The 14,706-nt window shown below is 38.5% G+C and overlaps 1 pseudogene; it reads left to right on the forward strand.

Moving 5' to 3' along the window:
* The first annotated feature begins 945 nt into the window (after nucleotides 1-945).
* LOC126795641 (calmodulin-binding transcription activator 3-like) lies at nucleotides 946-13,935 on the forward strand (annotated as a pseudogene).
* Nucleotides 13,936-14,706: the final 771 nt, after the last annotated feature.

Here is a 14,706-nt window from a genome sequence, read left to right on the forward strand (position 1 = left end):
ACCAATCAGAATGCTACCAATCGCGTTAGAACTGCCTTGTCATTTCCAGTCAATCCGTACCAGTCTCCCGTCACGTCGACCGTCGTACATGGCACAACAACGAACGCAAGATCTGGCAGAAGTTAACACCACTGTGTAGCCTCTTTCCGGCGACACTAGAGCTTGGACTGTTGTAGATCGACATATTCTTTCCCTCTGGAATCTAATCGATCGGTTTGGAGTTATGATTCAATTAGCTGAATCTCGATTTGGAATTCGGGGACTGTTCTGGAATGGCACGACAATATTCGGCCACTTCCCGACTGATCTGGGTTTCAATGCAGTTATGAAAGAGGTTTGTTTTCACGTGATTTATAACTTTTAAGTTGGAGTCAAGTCATTTTAGAGTTGTTGGAAGAGATGGGGCGTAGGGCCCATGCGCAGCCACTGTGGCGGCATGTGCGGTGGTTTTTGGAACAGTAGGTTACTCCATTGAGTAGCTATTGTCGATACGATCCTAACAACATATTATTTGTCGATTTTGGATATCGGATGAATGTTTTGGAAATGATTCGTAATTGTGAATCTCCGTGGATTCACGTATATTGATTTCATAATGTTGAAATGTGATTTAGGATGACGTACGGGTACTTTACTTGACAAGGATCCTCACGCCAAGCACTGCTAGTATTATACTATGAGTGCACCTTGCTTTTTATAAACTATATATGCATGCGGTTTGTTTTCATAAAGTATCGGTTATTGCTTTTCCATTGGTTTATTGATGAATTTGTGGAACCTAATACGCGCCGCACGCGTTCGGGTTTAGGAATAGTTTTGCCGAGAACTGTGTTGTCTCTCGTCCGGCGGCAATGGCGGCCTCTGGCCTCGCTGGCATTAGTCTTGTGCAGTCGGATGGTACGTGAGTGGTGTGCCTTGGGTTCATGATTGGAGACCGGGCTGAGTATGGCTGAGGTTGGACCAAAGGCTGTGGCGGTGTGTGCACGGGAGGAGGGTTTATGGTGGCAGGGGTGGTTTGGTTTTGCGACAGTGGATGCGTTTTTTGCTCTATTTGCAGCATGGAGGGAGTGTGACGACGGATCTGGGGGAGGGACATTACGACTTCGATCTTTGGTGGATCTGTTTTTCCAAGATCTGGGCGCCTGAGGTTTAAGGGTGTGGTGGTGGAAAGTGAAGGTTGCTGGTTCTCGGCCAAGGACTTGTTGTGGCAACGAGTTCCTTGCTTCGTCAAATGGTCGTTGCATCCTAGTGGCAGGGTGAAACTAAGTGTCGTCAAATTGTTCGCCTGGTGGAAACATAGTTGGAGAGCTGTTGTATTGTACATTAGAATATGTAACTGCTGCTTCATCGTTGGTAGGGTCTCATATCTATTGTCCTCTTCATTATGTCACAGTTGTTTTAAAGCAAATAGAGTCGTCATTAGAGTAGTCTCTTTGCTAGTTGGTGCTTTGTTGAGTACTTGTTTGTAGGGACTTTTGATTTTATGTCAGGTCTTTTTAATAAGGGGTTTAGACTTCACGCCCCTCTTGTATTCAATAGTTTCATTAATGAAGGCTTGAGGGTTGCCGCACTAGCCTTCCCATCATAAAAAAAAATTGATTCATTTGTGATATGTCTAGTTGGAATTGAAATTGATGGTTGTTGTGTGATTGGTTTGATGATATGATGTTGAATACTTGTGTCGGTTTCAGGGTTATGGTTGTGATGAGCCTCGTCAGGTTCGTGGTATGTGTTGTGTGTGCATGTGATATTAATTGACGGGAACATCATGTTGGTTATTGATGTGGTTTTGGGTGTTGCGGTTGCGGTTCATGTGGTCAAGGAAAGACATGAGTTTATTTGGTTAAATGTTTGGTGTTGTGTGATCGTTCGGGTTGTGATTTTGGTTACTTCAGTCAGTTAGATTGGTTGGCTTTGACATTGAGTATGGGTCCGAAAAGAGTGTTTGGTCACATCTTACTGAGTAAGACTCGGGGTTGTTTTTATGGTTGTGATGGAAATGGCATGAGAAATGTGTTTACAAGTGAGACTCGAGGTGAAGTTACGGGGTGATTGACGGAGTGTTATGAGATATATTGTGAAGCTAGAAGAGAGGGGATGAACTAGCTGATTTATTGATTTATTTTCATACTATTGAGAACCGTAACTTGTGATAACCCTTTTCCTATTGGTAGGCGATGTAATATAGTCGATGTAATATAGTCGATGATACTACAACAGCCTAATACCTTTTCTATTAGCGCGACGTGATGGTATTAGGAGTATGAAAGTATTATTATTGCCCAAGGAGCATATTATATGATATGATATGATATGATATTGACTAGTGGGGCTAGTCCTAACTGGAAGAGAGACGATGAACCGATAGTGTTATGATGTTATTAAGAGTATCTCTAACTGCCCGGGGGCATATTGTATGATGATACCGGAAGAGAGGAGATCAACATGTAGTGTTGCAGATGCTACTGGGTCATTAGAAGAGAGGGGATGAACTAGTAGACCATAGATATTCGTTCAGAGAGTGAGAGGATGCACGTGTGATTTGTAGGGATTTATTGTGATCTTATATTTGTTTGTGACGGTATTATCCTCGATCTAAATCTTTAACTCTTGGTCAATGGAAATGAAAGTGAAGCACAATACAAACTCAAAATGATATATCCAAGAATAATGGATTCATAAGTTACTATACCCTGTGAGCTATGATCACAGCTAAGTTGAATACTGAGGAGAAGTGGGGTTTGGATAATAACATAATTACATGAGTTTCATGCAATGTTAAATAAAAATATGGATAAGATTGATCTATCAAATAAAAATCACATTATTTCATCAGCTGACCTTCTAGATACTTAAAATTGCTCCCAACAACAACTGCAACTACTCTTCTCCTACATAGTACGAAAGCTTGGTTGGACGACCGATTCTTGCTTCGGAAGCGGAAGCAAGAGCGGAAGCACTCGGAAGCGCGGGGAAGTGCGACAGAAGCGTGATTCCTTCCCTACTTCTATTTCATCAATCAATGTCTTTTGTCTCTTCTTGTCGTCTCGGTAATAGATAATAGATATTCTTCGTCGAGGTATATATTTAGAGATTGAGGGGATGTGCATGATGCTTGTATGATGTGAATTGTGGTCTTATATTGATTGGTGAGCGATATGATGGAAACGTGCGTGCGTTTCAGTGTTGTTATATTATTGTGTTGAGTGCTCCTTGTTTTGAGATCGAAAGTGAAATGGATTGGTCCTCGTGAGAACACGTATTTGAAATATATTATTTATAACCTTCAATCGCATGTATAAATATTTCGTAGTATAGAAAATTGGGAAAGTAATTACCATCGATGACTTTATTTTAGTATTGATTTTTGGTCCACTCACTCTAACGGTTTTTCTTTTAAATTACGTTCCATGGGTCTTTTGTTTTCACCCGCCCAGTTGCAGGAAAAGGTTGAGGAGGTCAATGGTACCTGGAGTGAGGCATAGTCATCTTTCCGTCAGTTTAGTTTTAAGGTTACAATATTGCTCTGATTAATTTGAGTTTGTGGTGAAGATGGGTTATGTGTTGGGAGCATGGAGGCTCTAGGTGTTGAGGTTGGACATGTTAAATAGAAGTGGCGTTTCATGCAGGAATGGTTGATTACTTTTAAGGAAGACTATGCAAAATTTTTTGATATGCCTCATTTGATAATGGTCCCCGCACGATTTATCCTAAATATTCAGTTGTTATTTGGGGCGGGTCATGTCAAAAAGAACAAAAATGCTAGAAATACATTATTATACCCATTTTTAAAAGTACCCAAACTTTTTTAAGTTTTGTAACCGAAAGAACACGTCTAATTTGCAAGAAAACGGCAACATTGTAGTGCAAGTTATAGAACATTAAGAATGTCTCACAACCGTAGTGAAACTTATATTTGATTAATTCATTGTGGATTAATAGTCTTCTCCGTGATTTTGAATGATGCAATATTGGTTCAGTTTTACTATAACACTTCAACGTATACTAGTGGCACGTATATCGTATATGAAGGAGATCTCGAACTGTAAATGCGTGATAAACCGAAACAACCCCAGTAATTTTTTCTATCATAAAGGTCGTCATATTTGTCTTGAATTATGTTTAATTTTTATTTGAAAGCAATTTCAACAACCTTAAGTGAATATTCCACCTTAAGTTCTATATATTTTTATATTTACATTTATAATTTTATAAGCAAATTATTGTTTAGTACCAAATCAAATATTAAATTATAAAAAATTAAAGAAAAAAATCTAATTAAAAGATGGTCTTCATATTTAATTCGAAATTACAAAAGAGTCAACAAGCTTTAAACAAAATTAGAAAAAGTCACTTTTTAAATATTTTGCTGATTGTTTTGCTATTTTTCACTACTTTTCTTCTTCTTTTTCAATATTATTCTTATTCTGGTCATAACTTTGTCGTCTGACGATGAATTTGAGTGTGGTTGGTACCGTTGGAAAGATCTTTATTCACTCTTTCAATTGATATCATACCCACTCTGAATTGATCACCGTATAAGGCGCAAAAACCCTTGAACGCCTACCGCCGTCTATGACGGTGCTCCAAGCTTTTCCGGTGAAACAAGAGCTTAAGGCTCTATAATTCTAGCTATTCGCTTCACTCTGAGCGTAATCATATCGATCGCCTTTGAATTTTAGCATAATTTCATAGATTTACAAATTTTTCTCGGCATGTCACACCACTAGTCACACTGGTAGCTACAAATATCGACATTGTGACTGTCATTGTATCTGCTAGTGTGACTACCCGTGTATTTGGTAGTGTGACTATGTTGTGATAAGAAGAACATGTGAAAAAGAAGAAGAATAAGAAAAGAATTAGTAGAATTAACGAACCTTTGTCACACTTGCAGTTACACCACCAGTCACACTATATATAGCACTTGCAGTCACACCACTAGTTACAATTGTAGTCACACCGGTTGTTATAATAACAACATTGTGACTGCCATTGTATCTGATAGTATGACTATGTTGTGGTAATAAGAAAATGTGAAAAAAAAGAATTGAGTAATTAATGAATCAGTTGGCTTCTATTATGTGATCTTAAACATCTTAAACAAGTCAAATATCAATATTGACGTTGTCACACTAGTAGTCACACACGTAGTCACATCGATAGTCACACCAGTAGCTATATTAGGAGTCATATTGATAGTCACATTGACATTCACATCATTAGACGTCACATTGGGAGTTACCTCGACAATCACATTAGTAGTCACCATACTTTTATAACTAAAAAACTAGTCAGCTACATTACTAGTCACAATATTAATTACAGAACAATTCAAACTAACATTATCTTATGAATTATGATTGCCATTGTGAATGGCTGTGTGATTCACATAATGACTACAATCCTACAAAGAAAAAGAAAAGAAGTGGGCTCCTAGAAAACTGCTCTGGGCACTCATGTCAACATCACCGATCACGACTCGTCGACACCGCCATGGCCAACGTTGCTCAAACGCTCACATCGACCCTGGCCAACCCCCTCGTCCTCCCCGTCGTCCTCCCCGTCGTCCTCCTCCAGATCTCCTTCAAGGCAGAGATCTCATGCTTAGTGCGTACTTCGGGATCACCTGTGCCGGCAGCGCCAACCTTGCTACCCACTGGAAAATCGAAATTGAGGCCTTGATGCTCTAGTGGCAGCCGTGTTGGATCGTCGATGGAGGACACCTTCATGGTCGTTGTCGACGGCTAGAGATCGAGATTGATTCCAACATTGACCAGATCGAGGTCGGAGCTACCGTGGTGTATATCTAGACGACATTGGGCGGTGCATCGCGGAGGAAGGGCAACGACGTTGTTGCGCTCACTTGCAGAGTTGCAGCCATAGAGACGGAGCTTGAAATTGAGCTGGAGCTCTAATTTTGGGTGGATTGCTATGAGTGGCACTTTTTGTAAATTTTATGGAGTTGATTGGCAAAGGTTTAAGATTTTTGATAAATTGACTAAATCAAAAGGAATTATCAATCTGTTGATGATTTTTTTTTTGTAATTAAGTTTGTCGAAACTGATTTTTTCATGAGAAGCCCTAATTTGTTTTGTAAAATTACTTATAGTAGATTAGTAGTTGACATTGATGATTGACTCTCCCATTTATTCCTTTTCCCTTTCTTTTTCATACCCATCGCTTGTCACCCCCCTCCCTTCTTCTTCTTCTGCACTCTCTCTCTCTCTCTCTCTCTCTGGAGATCACCTGAAATTGTTCCAAGTGTGTTGCTTCGTTTTGTTGAGATAGCTTAATCGGAAAGAAAGTGATCCTCGATCAAATTTGTCATGTTCTGGGCGGCAATCGCAGTCCCTGGGTGATGAAATCTAGGGTTTCTCAGAGCTTCTTAATTGGTCGCCCATGGCTGAGATGAGAAAATACCTCCCTAATCAGCAATTAGGTCTGCTTCGTCTCCTCCCATTTGGTTTTCTCTTTGTTTTTTTTTTGTTCAATAAATTATAGTCTCGTTGGTTATAATTGATTAGGAATCGGATTGTTAGATGGAAGTTAATGCGTGTCTGATTTTGAATTGGTGTAAGAATCAGTAAACTATATATGCAGCGTACGCATTGTTACTGCATTGTGTTTTTATTTGCATAAAAAGTGCTTACAAAATTTTATGTTGTTCCTATGTGCATTGCACTTGGCACCAAATTGGATCAAAGTGTGTACTCTGCGTAATTAATTGACATGTCGGTGTTCCCCTGTATTGATTTTTGGCTTATCTTAGTTTCGAGATATCTAACCATTTCCAGATATTGCAAGAATCACAGCAGCGTTGGCTCCGTCCTACTGAAATTTGTGAAATACTGCGCAACTACCAAAGGTTTCAGTTAACCCCAGATCCGCCTGTCAGGCCGCCAGGTTGTCCTATTGTCCATGGCATATTTATTTTGTATGGCTACATGTGAATTTTGAGTTTGTTATAAGTTTAGGTTCTTCTTGACTATATTAACTTTCATCTTTAATTAGATAGGTAGTAGAATTCAGAGTTGTTTCTGGTTTGAATATGTTAGGAAGCCCATTTATTTAGTTTTGGGATGTGAACTTGATCTACTTGTAGAATATGATAAGGCCAAGTAATTGCCATAAGAACCATTTCTGTTATCCCTGCAACCAGAGAAGGAGCTGTACTACATTGGTATCGTGCTCATTTATGATTCTTTTTACTGTGATATAAGCTTGTAACTCACGAAAACGATAAGAACCTTTAGAAGTTATATTTTGTAAATCAAATGGAGAAGTCACTTTTTTTAAGGAACAGAGAGGTCACTTAATCATAAGTATGTATGCCATCTCAATTTTCAGGATTATCACAATCAAACAAAAGAGATAAAGAGGCCTAAGAAATTATTCATTACTTTGTAAGAACTTAAGAATCACAAAAATTTTAGGTGTTAGGATTAATAACCAAATTAAATTGTGGAGGGAAGAAAAGAAAAGCTGCATTGCATCAAAATTTTTGGCATGCCCTTTGTTAACCAAGGGAAATAAAAGAGCTTCAATGCCGATCATCTGCAAAAGTACTATTTTATCGGCATTGTGATAAGAGAGATCACATATACTTGTGCCCTGATATTGTCCTGCTTACAATCTGTTATATTTTTTTTTACCAGCCGGTTCTTTGTTCCTCTTTGATCGTAAAGGACTTCGTTATTTCCGGAAGAAGAAGGATGGAAAGACGGTCAAAGAAGTGCATGAAAAGTTGAAGGCGTGCAGTTCAATCTATTATTAGTAAGTTCACTTTTTTGTTGGTCCTAAGAGAGAGAATTGTGTTGGTGCCTGGTTACTGTGTTTTGTTTTTGACCTCCTGTCATTTAGCTGGTTATAGTTTGCCAGGCAACGCAGGAGTTTTGGAGCACTGGATTCCCGAGATATTTTTTAGTGAATAGTTGTGGGTCCAAGGACGTGCTTTACTGGACTCTGAAATTGCAGAGTTGACTCTTCGCCTGAATTGTCTATCTCAAACATTAAAATAAGAAAAACTTTGATTGTGTTATACTTTCTGCCAATTGGTCTTAAAGAGTTTAGACCATTAGAATGCACCCATTGTGGGTGGGTTGGACCAGTTTTCGACCCGAGTTAATACACTATATCATTTTAATTAGTCGTTGGATCCACTATACACCAAGTCACCAACAAGACTAATCCCAGGATCAATTATTATTTTATATTTATCAATTACTAGTCCTTGATAAAAAAATATATTGCCAAGTGGCACATGTGCTTTGGCAAAATAAATGTGGGCGCCGCGTCTCCAATAATCCTAGACCAATCCCTGTGTTGATGATTAACCCATTTCTGACACCGGACCCATGATTAACCCAGACCAATTCCATACTGGTGGATGGTCTTTTTGGTCCAAACCATGATATAACCCATGCTTTTAGTCCACTGCTGCATCTGCTCGTATGGACTGTCACTCTGGAGTTAATTGAGCATCCTGATTTTTCATGAACCCATTTCTTCGGTTTGATTATTAGCTGTTGGTCTTTCTTTTCAGTTGTTATGAAATTTCATTTGTTCTTTTTTCTGATCAGTGCTGAGATTTGCAAATTCTCAAGTTCTATCCTCTGGCAGATAATGGTCACTTGGGCTTCTTTATGCCCATGTTTTAACGTTCTTTTTTTCTTTTCTTTTCTTTTTCCATTGTGTTGTGGGATGGCTTCATGTATGATAGACTATTTACTTATTTAGTTTCTTCGCTCTTTATTTGTTTAGAAATTAATAAGTATGTATTTCTGGTGCTCAATCTTATATGTCTAAGGTTCTCGCTAACTTGGTTACTATCTGGCATGTCCGGTTTGATGCACTGGAAAATCTTTTGTTGTCAGTGAATTCAATTGAATTTGTCATCATTGCTAAGGCGTGCCGTGTGATAAATGTCCTTTGGTTTTTGATATGCTGTAGGCTGGTAGTATATACGTTCTACACTGTTACTATGCCCATGGGGAGGACAATGAGAATTTTCAGCGGAGGAGTTATTGGGGCAATGTTTCAATAGCTTGTAAAAAAAAAGTATGGTGTGTTATTAGCCTATGACCTATGTTAACTGTGTTACTGTGTTAAGTTACGCGATTTAATAGTGTGGATTATGTTCGATGACAGAGAAATGGTTTCTTTCTTACTTTTGGAAGTTATGTTTATAAATGCTTTAATAGCTATTAGTATTGATCTATGAAGTACATTCTTGTTTTCTTTGTTTGGATTCGGTAGCGGTTTACTGATACTTTTTTTCTTGCTTGTTTTTCAGTCATTTACAACACATTGTGCTTGTGCATTACAGACTGGTCGAGGTAATGTGTCCGTCTGTTGCAGATGGGAAACAAAATGTTTTACAGCCGTAATATATTAATACTCGCCGTCCTCGTTCAGTGGAATGACTGAACTCTACTTTATTTTGTATGCTTATGTTATATGGTATAATCACTATAATGTGATGCTTTGCAGGGAAACAAGTCTGGTGTCTCCCGTTTGCTGGTCTAATCGGGATCACAGGTTGGAAGCCCTCAAAGTGCTTCAGCACCCTGCCCTGCACAACCAAACTCACCTGCCCCTGCAATTCAAACATCTTATGCTTCAAATCCAGTCAAGGTTGACTGGAATGGACAAAGACTATCTACAGAATTTGAGGATGTCGATTCTCTGGGTGATGCTGGAGCTTCATCTGGTGCCCAGCCTATGCCTGGTTTTCTTTTCTGAATGCTTCTCTACAGTCACCAGAAGTTGGAAGTAACTCAAATAAGACTATGCAGAATATGTTATTCCAATTTTATGTCTTATATGTTGAAAAATGTGTCGTAAGTTTTTTATTTCTTGTTACATCTTTGTTCGCTATTATCAAATACCACTGGTTTTCTACAATGCTTCCATATATTTTCTTTTTAAAATGGTAACACAGTTGCTGCTTGGGTTGTCCAAGCACGGGTTACTCTTTTTATGGTCTTTTAACAGGAACCCATACCTTCTATTTTGCTTCTCTCTGTTTTGTCTCTTCCAGTTATTTCTTTTCCTCTAATTTTTTTTGTTTTATTATTGATTTCCCTAATTCCATTATAATATTAATTTTTAAAGGTACAAGATGTGATCAATGTCTCTGGCTCTTTGCTGGACTTTCTGAATCATTCAGGAATTTTTCTGGTACATTATATGCTGGAATTAAAGATTATCATAGCGCCGGTTCATCTAACTGGGCCATGCACAGATCAACAAGAACTGAGGGCAGCCTGCATGACCCAAATTTGTGTGTTGAAGATATAAGGAAAAATCTCTAACTCAATGGATCAGCTCATAAGCTAGCAGTTACTAGACTGGATGTTAAAAGGGAAGTCAAAGATGTAACTTGTGAAGATAGGGTGACCAATAACATAGATGCGCAGGCTGTCACTACCCTTTCTCAGAGAGAAGCCCTGGTCAGTGTTCCACAGTCAATTATATATGCTTCTATTTTTGCACCATCTCTCTTATAAACGAATCATTTTCTGATGCAACTTATACTATATGCATCTTTTTTTTTCTGATATGATGCTTTTGTGAGAATTGTAGTGTTCTAAACCTTCTTGCATGCGCCGAAGGATTTAACTTCAATCCGTTTCATTCCCATTTTCAGGGTTATTCTGATCCTCGCTCAGTAGCTTTTTCTACTGCCCAAGTTGAGAAGAGTTCTGGAGATGATGATGTGTGTAGAGGTGAGCGAGTAGAGCTGAAGAAACTTGACAGCTTTGGTAGGTGGATGGATAAAGAAATTGGTGTGGATTGTGATGATTCGTTGATGGCTTCTGACTCTGGAAATTACTGGAGTACACTTGAGGCTGAGAATGGTGATAGGGAAGTTTCTAGTTTATCAGGCCATATGCAGCTAGATGTTGATTCACTTGGCCCTTCTCTTTCCCGGGAACAACTATTTAGTATCTGTGATTTTTCACCAGATTGGTCTTATTCAGGAGTTGAATCAAAGGTCTATATTTTATAGTAGAATTTATATATACTGTTATTAAACACAGACATTGTTCCTTTTAAGTATTTAGACTTGACTAGATCTTGATCATTAATATTTCACTTCTTCCTTATTTTCAGGTCTTAATAGTTGGAAGATTTTTAGGAGGCAAGAATAATTCTACTGAGACGAAGTGGGGATGCATGTTTGGTGAAATAGAGGTTTCTGCTGAAGTTCTGACTAATAATGTTATTAGATGTCGAACTCCTTTACATGCTCCTGGGTGTGTTCCATTCTATGTGACTTGCAGAAATAGGTTGGCCTGCAGTGAGGTGAGGGATTTTGAATATAGAGAAAACCCCATGGGGATAGCTGTAAACAGCTCTGGAGAAGATGAGCTGCAGTTTAAGATCCGTCTTGCGAAATTGATGAATTTGGGATCAGAGAGGAAGTGGTTGGAATGTTCAATTTTGAATTGTGATAAATGTATGCTCAAAAGTTCCCTGTGTTCAATTAGAAGCAGCAGCTGGAGTGATTGGGTGATAGCTGATGGAGCTTCTATGGCGTGTAAAAGCGATCAGTTGACCCACAGAGATGTATTGATTCAGAATTTGCTGAAGGATAGACTTTTTGAATGGCTAGTTTATAAAGTTCATGAAGACGGTAAAGGACCATGTATTCTGGATGATGAAGGCCAAGGCGTTCTACATTTGACAGCTGCTATTGGTTATGAATGGGCGATGGCCTCATTGTTGCTGCTGGTGTCAGCCCTAATTTCAGAGATGCCCGTGGAAGAACTGGACTTCACTGGCATCATATTTTGGAAGGTAAACTTGTGATTATATGTTTTTCTCTTTCTAAGCTATTGTACTCACTATATGCTTTTAAAGTTACTAATCATCATCTTTTTTTATTTTTGTACGCAGAAATAATATTCCTTCAACTCTTCATTTGTGGGCTAATTCTTTTATTTTCTATATTGCATGAATTTTGTTTGGCAAAAATGCCCATGAGGCTTTTTCCTCTTCAGCATTAAAAATGCATATGAATTGCTTTCTCTGTTGACAAGATTTTGTTTATACTAGTATACTTTAAGCTTACTGTTCCTGTATGTTAATCTTAAAAAATGTATGGTTGAAAATGCCTCTGTGCTTGTGATTTGACAACACTGCTATTCTTCCTTATACACTAGCCCTTGTAATATTTTTCCTGCTGAGAATATTTTGTAAGGTGAATAATCTTTATGTTGACTAGTCCATTGTTTTCCTATCCTTTTCCAGAGAAGAAACTGTCATCACATTACTTGTATTGGGTGCTGCTCCAGGTGCTGTTGAGGACCCAACACCAGCATTTTCTGGAGGACAAACAGCAGCTGATCTAGCCTCAAGTAGAGGCCACAAGGGAATTGCTGGATATTCGGCAGAAGCTGATCTAATTAGTCACCTGTCATTGTTGATCGTCAATGATAAAACAATGGACAATGTTTCTGCAACTATTGCAGCTGAGAAGGCTATTGAGACTTCAAAAGCTGTTACATCTGATGTGACGATGGATGATGAAAACTCTCTGAGAGGCTCTCAAGCAGCAGTTAGGAAATCTGCCCATGCGGCTGCTCTGATTCAAGCAACTTTCCATGCTCGTTCATTCCGCCAGAGACAATTAACTCAGAGCAGCTGTGATATTCCTGAAACTTCTATTGACCTAGTTGTGCTTGGTTCTTTGAAGAGGGCTCAAAAGTTTAGTAACTATGAAGATTATCTGCATTCTGCAGCAGCTCTAAAGATACAAAGAAAATATCGTGGTTGGAAGGGGAGAAAGGAATTTTGAGGATACGTAACCGTATTGTTAAACTTCAGGTATCTTCAGTTATTACTTTGAGATGCATGTGTCAGTTTCCAGGTCAGTGTGCATGGATATTGTTACTCATATCAATGGTTTTTTGGACCTCTTATTGTTGTTGACTCTTGCTACTTATACACTATGCCGAATATAAATCAGTAGTTAATTGTGCATGTCACTTTTAGGCTCATGTGAGGGGACATTAGGTTCGTAAGAATTACAAAAAGCTTGTGTGGTCTGTTGGTATAATGGAGAAAGTAATATTGAGTTGGAGGCGAAAACGGCCTGGTTTGCGAGGGTTTCGGGTGGAAAAATCTATTGAAGATGCATCTTCAGAGAGTAAAAGAAGTGATGACTATGAATTTTTGAGTGTTGGGAGGAAGCAGAAATTTGCTGGAGTTGAGAAAGCTCTTGCAAGGGTACGGTCCATGTCTCGTCACCCTGAAGCACGTAAGCAGTATATGAGGTTACAATTAAAGTTTGAGAAGCTTAAGGTAATTCTTTTCATTCTATTTCCATCTTTTCACTTATCAGTAAAAAGAAAGAACTCTGTATACATTTATCTCTTCTATGTGGGGTGAATGTCTTGTGAGGAAACTGGATTTGATAATTAATGTTGTATGTTTTCCCTTCTCTATGTTTGCAGTCTAAGGATCCTTTGTATTATCAACAGATGGCTGATGGAAGTGGTGTCTCCAACAAAGTTGAAGGTCAGTAAATACAATAAAAGAAGAAGACCTTGTTGCTTTTTGGAGTTGAGCTAAGGTCACTAATCAACTCCATCTTGTCACCAGTGATTCAATGGAGTTGAGCTTTTTGGTACTTCTCAGCCTTTTCCCACATTGTTTGCCTGTAAATAATGTCCCATGCCTTACTCGGGAGGTATTGTTAACTACAGGAAGGAAAAGAAAAGGGAAGGGCAGCATTACATCATACAGACTAAGGTTTCTTCTTCTCTAAGTATAGCCTTTAGCCCTTTAGTCGAGTTTTGTTTTGTCTGACCTAGGTGCAGCTCACAGTGACAGTTGAGAACAGTTGACATATTATATAAGTTATTCTCTCCACAATTATTGGCACACCGCCGCCCTCTATCTTTCCATTTACTTGTCTATTCCATTTTATTCTGTACTATTAGTCAATATACCTAGCAAGGATTTTATCATAGAAGTCTTTGAATAAGAGCTCATTCCATTTGGGGGGAATCATCTGCTAATTAGTAAGTGGCGAATGGTCCCTTTCTACTGTTTGCAGCAATAGTAGCTTTGTGTTGTCTTTTTCTCTCTAGTGTTGTAATGTGTCATGTAGCAGGGGGCTTGAGGTTCGGATTTCATATGGAACTGCTTTGTTTTGTGAGAGGGTTGGCCCTTTTCTTTTCTCGTAAATTGTATCAATTGAATGAAAATGTACTGTATCATAGGTTGCTGCCAGGTTAATTCGGCATGGCGTTAAATTGGCATAGGATGAATCTGTGATATAAGATCACTGGAAGTCCTAAAAAGATTCTCTACATTCTGTTTTGAGATATTTGGTAAGGAAAAATTTAGGGGTAGTTCGTGTAAGAAGATCCCTTAGATCTTATGATATGATCTAGTTCGTGTATCAAGAGAATAGCGCAATCCAATTGGATAGATCCGTTTTAACATGTAGCAGTTTTGATGGCGGATTCTGACATGTAGAATTTTCCGTGTATAGATATCTCGAGCAAATTTGGTACATGATTAGGAAAGTTAAGTGCTACTAAACCCCCTAAACGGGTTTCAGAGAATGGCTTGATCTTTAAATCAAGTCCTCTCAGAAGTAGCAAGTGACATTATTTAAAAAAAGTGACACTGATCACATCAATGGTTTACCATTTGACCGGTGCTTTTTATAAGATTTGATTTATTTAA

Source organism: Argentina anserina, chromosome 5 (assembly GCF_933775445.1).
Source record: "Argentina anserina chromosome 5, drPotAnse1.1, whole genome shotgun sequence".
NCBI lineage: Eukaryota > Viridiplantae > Streptophyta > Magnoliopsida > Rosales > Rosaceae > Argentina > Argentina anserina.